Here is a 14,726-nt window from a genome sequence, read left to right on the forward strand (position 1 = left end):
GGGATGGGTGTTCAATCATTGTATGACTGAAACTCAAACATGAAAGCTTTGTAAGTGTAGCTCACATTGATTCAATAAAAAAAAAGAACTGATATTACTGTTCTACATGAACTGCCTGATCCATGTATGTATATTGAATTATTACCTTAATTAAGGAAAAATAGTATAATAATAATTATTTTATCTCTATAATATTCAACACAATAATTATTTTACTTACTACAATAGCCCTATAAATATTAAATAGATCAAATTAGTTGATTAATTATTCACATTGGAAGCAAGTAATGGGCAAATAATTAAATAATATTTCACTTTTGTGTGGCACATTCCAGTTCATGAACTAGTTTAATTTACACTGCTCTAGATTCTAAATAAAAGTGTGAATTAATTATATTACTATTATTTTTATAAAAAAATTTTTTTGGACTGGAGCAATAGCACAACAGGTAAGGCGTTTGCCTTACAAGCAGCTGACTGAGGGTCGATTCCTCTGTTCCTCTCGGAGAGCCTGGCAAGCTACCGAGAGTATCCCACCTGCACAGCAGAGCCTGGCAAGCTATTTATGGCGTATTCAATATGTCAAAAGTAGTAACAACCAGTTTCACGATGAAGACGTTACTGGTGCCCGCTCGAGCAAATCAATGAACAATGGGACAACAGTGCTACTATTATTTTTAGCAAGGGATTAAACTGCATCTCAGAGTTGGTGAATAACATGACCAGAGATCCAGCTTGTAACTGGAAAACCTAGGATATCACTCAGAAGGTCCCTTCCCAGTCCCTGCTCCACTAGAGCTGCCTTTCTCCTAGTGACTCAACTTCAGGATCTAAATGGTTCCACTTAGTGGCATCATGAGGAGAGGTTTCAAAAGACATATGAAAATGACCAGCATCTGCTTCTGTTATGTACTTGTGGGTTGGTGAGTAATCATCAGTTATACTGGTAACTTCAAAGATATGTCTAGAGAAATATCTAGACAGGAAACCAGACACAGGAAACCAGACTTAAGAGTTCAACTCCCTTCATGTGCTCATGATGAATTACAAGGTTTATCATCAGCAAAATTGCCGAGGGAAATGTAAGGGTCCAGGTTGACTTCTATTTTCTAAGAAGTTTTACTCACATGAACCAGACTTTCGATATATTCCTCCATACACAGAAGCTACCAGAGAAGTGGTATGATACTTGGATTTTCATTTGAACTCTTTTACCTTGGAGACCCTGTGTGCATTCCTAAATAGCTAGACAAAACTACAGAAATTCAGAAGCACAAATGTATAGGGGAAACCAACATGGGCTGAGCAATGCCATTCCAATAGTACAGAGCCTCCCTTGAGATATAAGGTGTAGCCATCATAACCTCTCAGTGGATTAGGGCTACTGTGGTCATTGTTCTTCAACCCCTGGTCCATGGTCCAGGCTGGTCCATAGGAACAGAAAGGTTGAAAGCCACTGGCTTACCAGCTGGGTCCTACATGGATGCAGAACGAGTACCTGTCTGCAGGCACAAAAGGTTGAATAATTCTGCTCTAGAGAATAGACCCAAAGTCACATGACTCCTTTGTAGCCAGATAGTCAAACTCCAGTCATTATGCCAACCTTGTGCATCTCCAGTCACTGGGACAAGGGGAGCCGCACTTTGTCACTGCTTATCATCACTCATGTATGTGAGAGATGTCATACTAATTACTTCGCTACATGGCTTCTTTCCCCTCTGAAGGCAAATTGAACCTGTCAAGAATTCATAGGATACATTTTTCCTTCAGGGAGCTTCTGGTCAGAGCAGTGAAGTGACTCACCCCAGCTTCCACACAGTCAAAAGAGAACTAGAATGAAGAGGCCCTGACTGGAGTTATGCCAAAGCCTGTCTGTTTACTACTTCTGCCTAGACCCGCACCTGCCAAGCTGCTTCTGCTCGCCTGTGGGTAAGTGCTCTCTCTCTCTCTCATGCACACACACACAGAAAGAGAGAGAGAAAGAGAGAGAAAATAGAGAGCAAACCAATATTAAAGTAGAACTAAGTCAACCATTATAATTACAAAAACAGAAAACTTAAAGGGAAACTTAAAAGCCACCTAAGTTATTCGCTCATACAGCAAGGGAGTCTCCAGCATTTTGTATAATGCCAAAGGCAGTTGTTCAGCACCTCAATCTGACTCCAAGTTACCAAGACAACCAAAACCTGCTCCTTCCATCCTCTGTCACCCCCTTCACTCTTATTGACCCTCCCTTTACCACAGCTGCTCCATTCCTGCATCTCTTCCTTCATCTCTCCTGAACTGACCTTCCCACCTCTTGGACTTCACACATGGGGGAGGGAAGGTGATTGTTTCCTTCATATATCAAGTTCAGTTTCAACGAGGAGGGCAGAGAATTCACAACAGACTACAGAGAATAAATGAGGAATGATCAAAGTCTCATTAAATAAAACACAAAAATTATATGTAACACTACCCATTAGTAACAGTATTACTATCTCTAGTCAATAGTTAACATTGCTATAATCCATAAATCTAATGACAACCCACCACTGTTTATGGATTTCATACAGGGCTGGTTTAATTTATAGTCAGCTAAATCAAATGATCTGAGGGGGACAAAATGACAGAGTTTTAACTCGCAGAAATGAAATCTTTTCTTCACTTATTAAAATGTAAACACTCTGGGGAAAACATAATACTAAAGCATGTCAATCATGCTCACCTGATGGTGAGTTACTCTGTTAATTACATTAATCTTGACAAGACTCTCCGGCCTGGCATTGAGAAATAAAGCAGATAAATCAGCACGGCCCCTCCATGCTTGATCACTTGATTCAGCCTGATTTGAGACATGGAGGCAAAGAGTTTTCAGGGTTTGTGACCTAGAGCCTTGCTTGGGGAAGCAGTTCAGGATGAGAGACCTGGAGAGGAGAGGCAGGAAGATCTGTCGCCCAGAGTGGGGAGAGACTGATGACCAGAAGGGAAGGAATAGAGAAAGAGGGATAGTGAAGATCAGCTTCCTCTGCCTCATTTTCCACTGAGATACATCTTGACTATGTGGTAGCTGACTTAACGCTAAAAGTGTATTTTTGTAGCTAAGCAATATATGTTTTTTTTAAATGTTTAAAACTAAGCCATAGGATTCAGAAATAAAGCTCTGGGAAGAGAGCAACATAGAACATCCATACCCCACACCAGGCTGTGTTCACCCCAGAGCAACTCAGAGGGGGGCGAGTGAGTTTCCTTCTCTACTCCATCAGAGCCCCAGCAGCCAAAATCCTCCAGAACGCAATCGCTGCCAAGTTCACAACCACGGGCTCGGATGAACCTCACCCATGAGTGAATCTGCTGTATAATCATTCTAAATTTTAAAATTCCTGGAACTCTCGAACTCTACACCACTGATGTACCAAGTAGCTCATACAAGGGCTTAATGGCTCCAGGGTGAAATACAGCAATCTTCACAAACCTTCCTCTTAGGAAGCTTTATTGGACCTCTTTTAGTGGGTTATTCATACAAAGTATACAAAAGTAATTGTCTTGCTTCTGCTCTGGGGGCACGGTTTGGGATTTGGGGTGGAAACATTTGAAATATGGTGGTGGAAATGTGCAATAGTGGTGGGATTGCTATTTGATTATTAAATGCAATAAATTATTAACAACTTTATAAAAATAAATAAAATTTTAAAAGTATAAAAGAAAAAATAAAACTAAGCCAGAAAGGCAAATTTGAAAAGTAAACTCTAAATTGACCTATTTTATTGTTGACTCCCTTAAATTCCATGAAGCAAATCCTTAAGGGATCAATTATAATGGTGCCAGGGAAGAAACTACCAAGGAGAATTTTATGTTTTCTTCGTCTTCTAGGATCTAAAAAGGTTTTATGATCCAGACTGTCCTGTCACTGTCCTCCCATTGTTCATAGATTTGCTCGAGCAGGCACCAGTAATGTCTCCATTGTGAGACTCGTTGTTACTGTTTTTGGCATATTGAATACACCACAGGGAACTTGTCAGGTTCTGCTGTGCAGGTGGGATACTCTCAGTAGCTTGCCGGGATCTCCAAAAGGGGGGGAGGAATCAAACCCAAGTCGGCCGCATGCAAGGCAAACGCCCTACCCGCTGTGCTATTGCTCCAGCCCATGATTCAGACATTCAGCAAAAAATCAAGTGTCTGCAGACATGCTGTGTACAGTGGTAAAGCTTACTCGTGGTACAGCAACTTTTACATACAAGCCATCAACTTCACAGTTACAGGGGTAAAACTCAAAGGGAATCCCTCAGAATTGGCAGTGCATGACCTGATCTGTTTATCCAATATTTCCAACCTTCACTAGGCACAGTTTAAACAACATTACATATAACAATTCTTCTAATCTTAATAAAATCTTAGAAGCAGACTACATCATCACTTTACAGGAGGGACAACTGAGCTTCAGAAATATCCCTTAAATTGGGGAAGGTCACATACGTATGAAATGGGAAGAAAAGTCTTCCTTATTTCATGCATGGTTTTTAGTATTCCATTCACACCATTCTTTCAGTTATTCATTCATTTCCCTCAACAAACATTGAGTCATAGAACTCAAATACTTAGAGCAAAGTGAAAATACACATACATTTTTGGACTTTGCTAAGTGTTTAGGATCCAACCGTGATTTAGAAATAAAAAGAGAAACCCAGCAAGCAAACAGTATAAACAAATTTTCTCATTCTGAACACATTTTCTTGAGAACTACCTACATACTGGGCACACATCTAATTCCTCAGGCTATAGCAGTGGGTGGCACAGAGGGTTGCTGTTCTGTGTGGCTTCCCTTTGACAGCAGCGACAGACAGTTGCTTGGGGAGTCAGCCTGAGAGAAAATGTAGTAGCAGGCGCTAGAGCACAATGAAAGGGCAGAAATTGCCCAAGGGGACTGAGTTGATGGGGTACTTGGAAGTCTCATGGAGGAGGTGATGTTAGCTCAGAGCAATAGCAAATTTCACCCCTTAAGAGAGGCACTAGGATGAGATTTAAGGGGCAGGGCTTTCCACCAGCCCTGTCTACAGCCTTAGCCTGGGCAGCCAGAGCCTGGCACACATGAAGGGCTCTCTACACACTGGCTGAACGGAGAAGCAAATGGCTTGCTGGCAGCTAAAGCCACCTCAATTGCCTCCTGGTCCAGCACTTCATCAACTGCCTGGAAACTTTCTCTTACCTCATGGGGAGCAGTGAAGACTTCTAGACTAGGAACTGGTTGCATCAGGGTTTTTTTTTTCTTAAAGCTTTCTCATAGGAAAACAGAAAAGCTGTACACCAGGGGGGCTCCCCCATGTGCACTGGGTGCAGAAATCACTCAGCCCTGCCAACTATGATCGTGCGGGTGCCGTGGTCCCTGACAGATGTGCATCCTGGCTGCGTGCACTGGTGTGGAAGCGGAGTGTGCCAGCATGGAGCACTGCAAGTGCTCACAGAAGATTTGCCCCGTGCTTTCCAGGGAAGGGGGAGAACACTATGTGCCAACATGACCTCATTGGTCCCTGAAGCGTGACACCCAGGACTGGACAGCATCACACAGAAAGTAGGAAGTAGCTGCAGGAGTCAACTCTGGATGCTCCCTCGAGAGCATGTGTACGTGTGTACATGTCCAGGCATGCCTTGCTTTATTGAATTTCACTTTCGAAGACTTCAAAGATATTGCTAATTTATTTTCTGTTTCCTGGCCAAAGCAGTCTCTGGGACTACTCCAAGCTCTGTGCTTAGGGGTTACCTCCAGTGATGACAAGGAACCATAGGTGGTGCTAAGGACAAAATCCAAGCCTCCCATATTCATATTATATGCTCAGTTCATTGATTTATCTCTCTGACTCTGATAAAGTGTTTTTGCAAGGCCTTTTCCCAAAATATCAGGGCTCACTGAATGATCAAATTTGGAGGCTCATTCCTGGTGGTGGTAGGGGGGTTATGAAATACTGAGAATCAAACCCAGGACACTTATGTACAATGCATTACTATAACCCTTTGTACCATCAACCTGATCCTAAAGTATATTTTTTTAATAAAGGCAAACTCAGAGTATTTTGACAATACAATGACTGCATAGTTAACACCCTTTCATACAGCATAAGGACCACTTTTGTAGGTACTAAAAGCCCAGAAAATTGCATGACTTACTTTATGAAGACATTGGCTTTATTACAGTGGTCTGGAGCCAAATCTGCAATCTCTCCACAATATGGCTCTATGTACATAATCACACATGTAAGTGCTGTGCCCACTTTAAAAGTAAATTTAATTTTTCTACAAACATTAGACAATTTGGGAGTCAATACCTGTTCACCTGAACCATTCAGTCCAAGAACCAAAGGGACTGAGAATCACTTCCTGTTACCAAAACACCACCAGACTCATGGCTACAAGTGAGACAGATGCAATATATCTGGGAAGTATTTCAGCACAGGATATAATAGTTTCCAGTCCACCCTTCCATGTGCTGCAGATGAGATGAGAAGCATCTAATGACTTAGGGTGCACACTGTGACCTCCCTCCAGGTCAGTAGCTTTTAACCTTTCATCCTTGCTGACCATTATTGGTCCATGAACCACAGCTTGAAATCCCCTTTCAGAAATGCAAGACTCTTTCCAGCCACAAGGGCTGTTGGCACACAGAACCTATTGCCAGCCCCGAGCTGGGGACTCGCCTTCCAAAAAGATGTGCCCCTTCTCAGGGCACCGCTACATCCATCGATGACCAATGGGACAGCATTACTGTTTTGAAGATGTCCCTGTATCCCCCAAAGGTCAACTGAAACCTCCTCTGAGAACGATATTGAAACCAGGTTTAAGCTTTATCCTCCCACCTGTTGATCCTATTTCTGTAAAAAACAAAGCAAAACAAAACATGACCTCACACTAACCTCCATCTGAAAGTAAAATTCCTGGGAACCAACACAGCCAACAAACTCATTGGGAAGAGTATGGATTTGGATTTAGATTGAGGTTGACTTTTTGTTCAGTCATTGAGTAATTATATAACTCTGAACCTGCTTTCTGATCCTCATTTTCTAAATCTAAAACAATGAGAAAACTTGTGCAGATAGCATAGGGAAGTCATGAGGATTACTTAGCAGAGTCACGGTCACACTCAGATACTCAATGTGCAGGCATTTTTAAACTACATGATTTAATAGCTCTGCCATTACTGGAAGACTCACTTTCCCTCTGTGTTCCCTCCTCGGTACAATGAAACCTTTGAATGTGGATGTTAACACTGGCATTTCTTGAACACCCACTCTTCATCAGATTCTGAGCAGAGCATCATTGATGATTTTTCAACACAGACCAACTCGACTGGTATTAATTTTTAACTTTCCACCCCGACTCTCCATTTTCAGGGGCGATCTGAGGCACCACGAGACTGAGAATCTAGCCCCCAGAGTATTTGGGGAGCTAGTGAATCTGGTTAGATGGACTTCAAAGCCTACTGCAATGCCAAGTTGTCCCGCTGCTTCCCTCAATAAGATAATGGAGCGTGCACACTCCCTGCCAGAGCTGACAGTTTCCAGGATCACGCAGCTCCTTCTCTGGCTTCATGGAAAACATTTGCAGAAAAGATCAAAACTGAATTCTACCGACCCGGGGGCACTGCCAAAAGCAAAAGACAGAGGCAAACCAGACAAAGTTGATTGACTACCATCACGTGGTCCAGAAACACTGCTTATGAGACCACTTAAACCACCATCTGTCCCAAATTCTGGCTTTGGCCCCATCATGAGGCTCCGGCACGAGGCGTGGGGAGAGCTGGAAGATGAAAGAGGGAAGCTCTGATGTCCCTCTTGCCTCTTCTCAGTGACATCCTCACACAGCTCTCTCTGCATTTTTCCGAAAGGGGGAGTGGAATTCGCCAGGGGAAATGAATTTACAATATGGATACAATTTTCTAGGCATTTCACATTTTGTTTTCCTCTGGATTACAATGTAAATAGGCAATTTGTTTCAACAGCTCCTGGACCAGTGGAGCTTCAGAGGAGTAGACAGAAGACAGAAGCTTCAGGAGTAGGTAACACGCCTTGTATGACTGAAACCCAATCATGCATGAGCAGCTTTGTAATGCTCTGTCTCATTCTTTTCTTCAATAAAAGAAAACACATTTTTTAAAAAAAAGTTTTAAAAAAAAGGCAGAATGTCAAAGGCCAGAGAGTGATCAATAGTTATAAGCACATGCAAAGGATTGCACCAGGAAGCCCAGGTTTGAAGGGGTAGCATACCCCCCAAAATGGCTGGTGTGTCCCCAAAAAGCGATAACAACAAAAACACAAAATGTGAGTTGCCCTGAAATATACCCTTAGAAGCAGAAGCGTCAATATTGGGTATGCGTGAGAAGTAAACTCTGAGATGAATCATGGTAAATCTGTAAATCCTCTCTGGATTGGCTGTCATGAAACTTTAAAAACCAAAGGAAGTGCTTCTTGTAAGAAGAAATGACTTTTTTACTTTTTGCCAGTTAAAAATATACCCCTCAAAAAAAAAGAATAAAAATGTACTCTGTCACATAATATATGAGTCTTGAGTCCTCAGAATCTATTTAGTCCATTGACCAGAGCATTGGTCCAAAGGGAGAGTTTGTGGATAGTTTTAAAGCTCATTTCAGAACTCTGAAGGCCTTTAGAAATCACTTGGACCCCAGAAACTCTATGTTCCGGTGCCTGTTCCATTCAGCTCCCTGCCAGTCCCTTCTGAACCTATATTTCCCTTTGTGTGCGGCACTGAAATACATACTCGCGACTTCTGTTCTTCCATCTCTCTCTGCCCATAATGTCTCCTTCCTCTCTGTTGGCCACCTGACAAAGACATCCTCTAAGTATTAGATGCTAACTGATCGTGTTGCTGGAGCTGGGACAGTGCATTCTAGTCCGCTAGGTCACAAGGACCATGAGGAGCCTGCGCTGCCTTCCCTACCTACCCGCAGTGAATTGGGGGAACCTTCTGCAGGATCCTTCTGCAGCCTGGGAAACTGCTGTAGCAAGAGGCCTGTCTTTTATTTGGTCTTTCTGTGCCTTTCTCCTGACTAGGGATGGGTGATCAAGTCCTCTTCCAAACCCTAGAGCTGTGTTGTTGTTGATTTTTTCTACTGGAATATAAGGAAAAATTTAAGATCCATTATTCACAAAGTAGCTGGCACCTGTATATTAAATGAATCTGACTATTCTGAAGTGGAAGGGGATCTCCTTTTGCTTTATCGAGCCTGTCTATGCTTGCCCACTCTAGAGCTAGCTGCCCCTTATCTGTACACTCAACCACCCCCAAGAACCCTTGCCAGGGTCCAGTTCCAAAGCTAGTATGAAAATTCTTACCAGCTTCATGTTCTAGTTACAGCTTTCCTCCACCTGCATTGTTTGCTGTATCACACTGTGACCTCGTCCTTGCCATACTGATAGCGTTCAGTATTTAAACGCATATGCTATTTTGTGCCTCAGGGGCTTTGCACAAACTCCTCCCTCAGGAAAGACTTGCAGAATTTGCATTCTGAGAACATTCCTGCCATCTTCAAATCAGTCAATTTGTTAGAAACCTTTTCAGAAGCAACATTTAAAATATTCTTAGAATAGTGTCGTAGCACATAATATGTACCAAGAGGGGACCATGAGGTTCTTTGAAGTCACCTCAGTTGCATATTATTCCCAACCAACCAACTGGAGCATGAGACTCCTATTCATAGTATATATTGTGGATGCGCATGTTATACTCTCAATCACACAAGAAACTAGGCCCAGAGGTTAGCTCTTCATTCAAGATTCAGACTCAAATATGGCATTTCTCTCTCTCTTCTCAAATAAAATAGCTCTCAGGAGTCAGAGAAGTATGAATTCAAATCCCAGCATGATGCCTTAGCCTCTCCAAACATCAATATTCTTATTTGAAAAAACAGATCTTGCTGTTCTCTGACTTTCTTGTGTATATGGAATATTTGATGAAATATTCGGTACCAGATAAAGATGTCTTTCTATCCCTGAATATGACATGCATTAAGATGAATGTTTTGCGTATATGCAGTGCAGACGAGCAAGTATGTGGACACATGCACATGCCATGTTAGAGTCAATGACATATCCATACCCTGAAGGCAAAATTATACCCTGCCACTGATTTACATTGCAGAAACATGATTAAAATCTTAATTCCAATTTGGAAATTCTAAGCACAGATGGAATGCCAGCTCCAACATCTCTCCTGTTTCCAAATCACACTTGTCAAAGACAGTTAAAGATATGTGATGTTTGGTTCTGCCTTGGAAACATCTAGTCAATCCATAGCTTTAGCATTTATATGAAGGGAAATGAACACTCGCTCTTTTTATCTCCCCATCTTCCTCCTTTTGGTTGAAATTTGACTCAGTAACACAGATGCTTAACAAAAAACAAAACATCTTCACATTATAAAACAATGTGAAGAAATTTATACTGTGATTCATATTTAACAGTAATTGACTTTTATATATATAAAAATTCATGACTTTACTTAAATACATAAATTTAAGTCTTGTTAAGATATTTTTTCATAAGAATACTTAAGAATGAAAAGACAGTAATTCACTGCTAGTAAGTATGCAACTAGGCACAACTGCTTGAAACTAACTTGCCAATATAAAGAAATTAATATGGAATATTAAAAAGATCAAGTTTTTGAACCCAATAATTTTACTTTGTAGAATGTGCCCCAGGGAATAATGTAGATGTTGGCAAGCACTAACTCAGAAACTCACTGGTGCTCACACCTGATGAAGAGTCGCTGTGAAGAATGAAATACCCGAAAGTAGGAATTAGTGAACCACAGTATGTCTACTTGGAGGATGATGACAATTGTTATTGACACTGCTCTCTCTGCCTGTTTCTCTTTTCAAAGTTGACCGCCTTCAAATAAAAGGGGAATGATAATGAGTTTTATTGAATGTCATCTTATTATTTTACCTATGTTATATTATTTTTGTGAGTACAAGCCATTCCAGTAAAAATTATTGTATTGTTTTCCTTCATATAAAAATCCAGGAATGTTCTTTGTGAAAACAAACAACTGGCTTTCAAACTTTCATCTTCCCTTTGGTGAGTGACCATAACTTTGTCTTGCTTAAACTTGTTTTGCTCATGGAATGAAACATTAGGCTTTGATTATCGACAGACAAGCACTAATAATACGGATTTTCATTAGTCATCTAAACACTAAAGAGTGATACGAAAAAATTCTGATATACTGATCATTTTGGACTGGAGTGATAGCATAGCGGTAGGGCATTTGTCTTGCACATGGCCAACCCGTGTTCAATTCATCCACCCCTCTTGAAGAGCCTGGCAAGATACGGAGAGCATAGAGCCCGCAAGGCAGTGCCTGTCAAGCTCCCTGTGGCATATTCGATATGCCCAAAACAGTAACAACATGTCTCACAATGGAGACATTACTGGTACCCGCACAAGCAAATTGATGAGCAACGGGATGACAGTGATACAGTGATACAGTGATATTGTGACTCTTATGTGAGTAGCAACTTAGATAAAAATGTAAATAAAAGAACCTATGCAAGTATAAATTCCTGCATAAGAGAGATACATAACAAATAAGAAATGTATTTATAATGCAATAAATGTACATGTAGAGAGGTATTTTAGATCAAACAGATTATTAAAAAAATCACTTGGTTGTGATATAACATAACTTCAACATAACATTTTTATTCCTAAATTTCTGCATTTTAAACAATAACAAACCAAAAAAACTGCATCTTTGGATTTTTTTATAACTAGCACTGCACTGTAGGTAGCACTGTCATCCCATTGTTCATCAATTTGCTCAAGCGGGCACCAGTAACGTCTCCATTTTGAGACTTGTTACAGTTTTTGGCATACAGAATAAGCCACAGTTAGCTTGCCAGGCTCTGCTGTGTGGGCAGGATACTCTCAATAGCTTGCCGGGCTCTCGGAGAGGGACAGAAGAATCGAACCTATCAGCTGCACTGCATGCAAGGCAAACGCCCTACCCACTGTGCTATCACTCCAGCCTTTTTTATAATTAACAAAAAATAAAAGAGGACCTGTCTCTAGAGATTTCTGTTATGCTTGAAGGCTTAACACAACACTCACAAATTGAAGTTATTAAACAATGAAGAGTTTCCTAAAATAATATACCACTGCTATTAATTAAATGCAATATACTTTTCTCTTTTCTCCCTCCACAAGCCCCTACAAAATGATGCAAAGGAATTATAAAATACAGGTCTACAAGAATAAAAATAGGAATTATGGGAATGATCAAAAAGTAGGTAAGAGATTTGAGTAAATGCTTCGGTGATGAAAAGGAGAGAAGAATATGGCCACAGAAACAGTAGGTAGACTGACTGACACTGCATAGATCCACAGAGCTGAGCATGATTGTGACTCATCTCTTCTACAGATACTCTAAGAAGCTCAAGAAGCAGGAGGTACTATGGAAGGTAAACATGGGGTTGAAAACTGGGGCCCACAAGAAATCCTGATTTCTGCAAAGGGTAGGACATTGCCAGTACTCTGTGTGTTCCCCAGGGAACCGCATTCTCACAGTCAGGTAATTTTGTTGTTTGTTTGTTTATTTGTTTGCATTTTGAACATTTATTTAGAGACAACTGAACCATGTTAATCGAACTTTGTTCTACTGTTAGAAATGAGCAAACTCCCCCCACCTCATAAAAAGGAAATAGGTGGTGGTAAAACTGGAGAGCTACATGCAAATAAAAAAGAGGGCTCAGAACTCTACCTAACACCATGCACAAAAGTCAGATCCAAATGAATTAAAGATCTCAACATAAGACCAGAATCCAGAAGGTACACTGAAGAAAAGGTTGGCAAAACCCTCCACAACATTGCAACTAAAGGTATCCTCAAAGATAAAATGCCACTGACCAAGCAAGAGATCAACAAATGGGACTATCTTAAACTAAGAAGCTTCTGCACCTCAAAAGAAATAGTGACCAGAATACAAAGGCAGCCTACAGAATGGGAAAGGATATGCATCCAGTCCCCTTATGATAAGGGGTTAATATCAAGGGGTTAATATGTCAAAGATATTCAAGGCACTGGTTGAACTCTACGAGAAGAAAACCTCATAGAGTTTCTGAGGGCAACATTTCCTCTAAATTACTTCCAAAGGGCCCAACAGCCACAGTGAAATTGCCTCCAAGAGTCAGGTTGCTGCCCTTTGCAAAATCTTCTACTTTTCTGTTGTAATTCAAAATGACCAAATCTGACACCTTAATTCCTATTTCAAATCCTCCACCAAGCCTGGCAATCCCGATGGCTGAGGGTGCAGATCACTTTTATTCTGGAAGACAAGCCAAGCCAATCCAATCCCTCTCCTCTGGCAGTTACCAGAAACTCAGCTTTAGTCACAGACAAAATTGCCAGACCCTTCACTTTGGCAATTATATGGGCAGGGATGAGCTTATCGGGGCCACTTCTGGAAGTTACTTCTGTGAATTCTCTTAGAATCCTAGCAAAGTTTTTGCTTCTGGTTTGACATTGGAAGGTACAGAGTTATTCATTGCAATCCGAGGCACTTCTGGCAGATCTGGCCACACTCAGTAACTTTGTTTTTAAGTACTAATTTAAGAAAATTGCTGATTAGTCATTGCTCGATGATATCATTGCATTTCAGGGGTATAGTTTTATATTTCACATATGTATATAAACACACATAGTCCATACATTTTAAATATAACTGATCATTTTAATGGAATTTGAAATACATAAATTACATTTCTAAATTATTTGTACAGGAAAAATGTAAAATATAAATTATCATACTTATATACATATAATGATTTCAGAAATTATCTTTTTGAACTGAGAGAAATAAGCTGATGATAATGTTAACTGACATTATTTATACTTTTGGGCAGTTTCAACATTGATTTTCAAATATTTGTTCTAGTTTTGCCTCACACCTGACTATGACTATGATCAAGGTTTACTCCTGGCTCTGTGTTAACTGAGTAAATTCCTCGTAGTATTTGGGGGATCATATAGAGTGTGCCAGGGGTCGAACTGCTTCTTGCAAGGCAAGCAACTTAACCCTTGTACCAACTTTCTGGCACAATAAAGCCTTGACATTTAATGCATCCACCCAACACAACTATATACTGTTTCTTCAACTAGGAAAGATATCAAGAATCTCTCAGACATAACGTCACTTGGACTTCTAGCTGAGCAGTGTCCAGAATTCAGGTCAAGACTCTCACTCTATACAATGGAATACTATGCAGCTGTTAGAAAAGATGAAGTCATGAACTTTGCATATAAGTGGATCAACATGGAAAGTATCATGCTAAGTGAAATGAGTCAGAAAGAGAGGGACAGACATAGAAAGATTGCACTCATCTGTGGAATATAAAATAACAGAGTAGGAGACTAACACCGAAGAATAATAGTATTTAATACCAGGAGGTTGGCTCCATGTGTTGAAAGCTGGCCTCACATGCTGGGGGAAAGGCAGCCCGGATAAAGAAGGGAACACCAAGTAAAATGTGGTTGGAGGTCCCGCGCGGGGAGGGAGATGTGTGCTGAAAGTAGATTAGAGACTGAACATAATGGCCACTCAATACCCCTATCACAAACCAAAACACCCAAAAGAAGAGAGAGAACAAAATGGAATACCCTGCTACAGAGGCAGGGTGGGGTGGGGGGACGGGATTGGAGGGTGGGAGGGATACTGGATTCATTGGTGGTGGAGAATGGACA

The 14,726-nt window shown here is 40.8% G+C and overlaps 1 protein-coding gene across 1 annotated transcript in view; it reads right to left on the reverse strand.

Moving 5' to 3' along the window:
- The window catches only part of TG (thyroglobulin), a 252,528-nt gene that overhangs the window by 132,235 nt on the left and 105,567 nt on the right, over positions 1-14,726 (reverse strand). The window lies entirely within an intron of this gene.

The sequence above is a fragment of the Sorex araneus genome, chromosome 2 (genome assembly GCF_027595985.1).
Source record: "Sorex araneus isolate mSorAra2 chromosome 2, mSorAra2.pri, whole genome shotgun sequence".
Taxonomy (NCBI): Eukaryota; Metazoa; Chordata; class Mammalia; order Eulipotyphla; family Soricidae; genus Sorex; species Sorex araneus.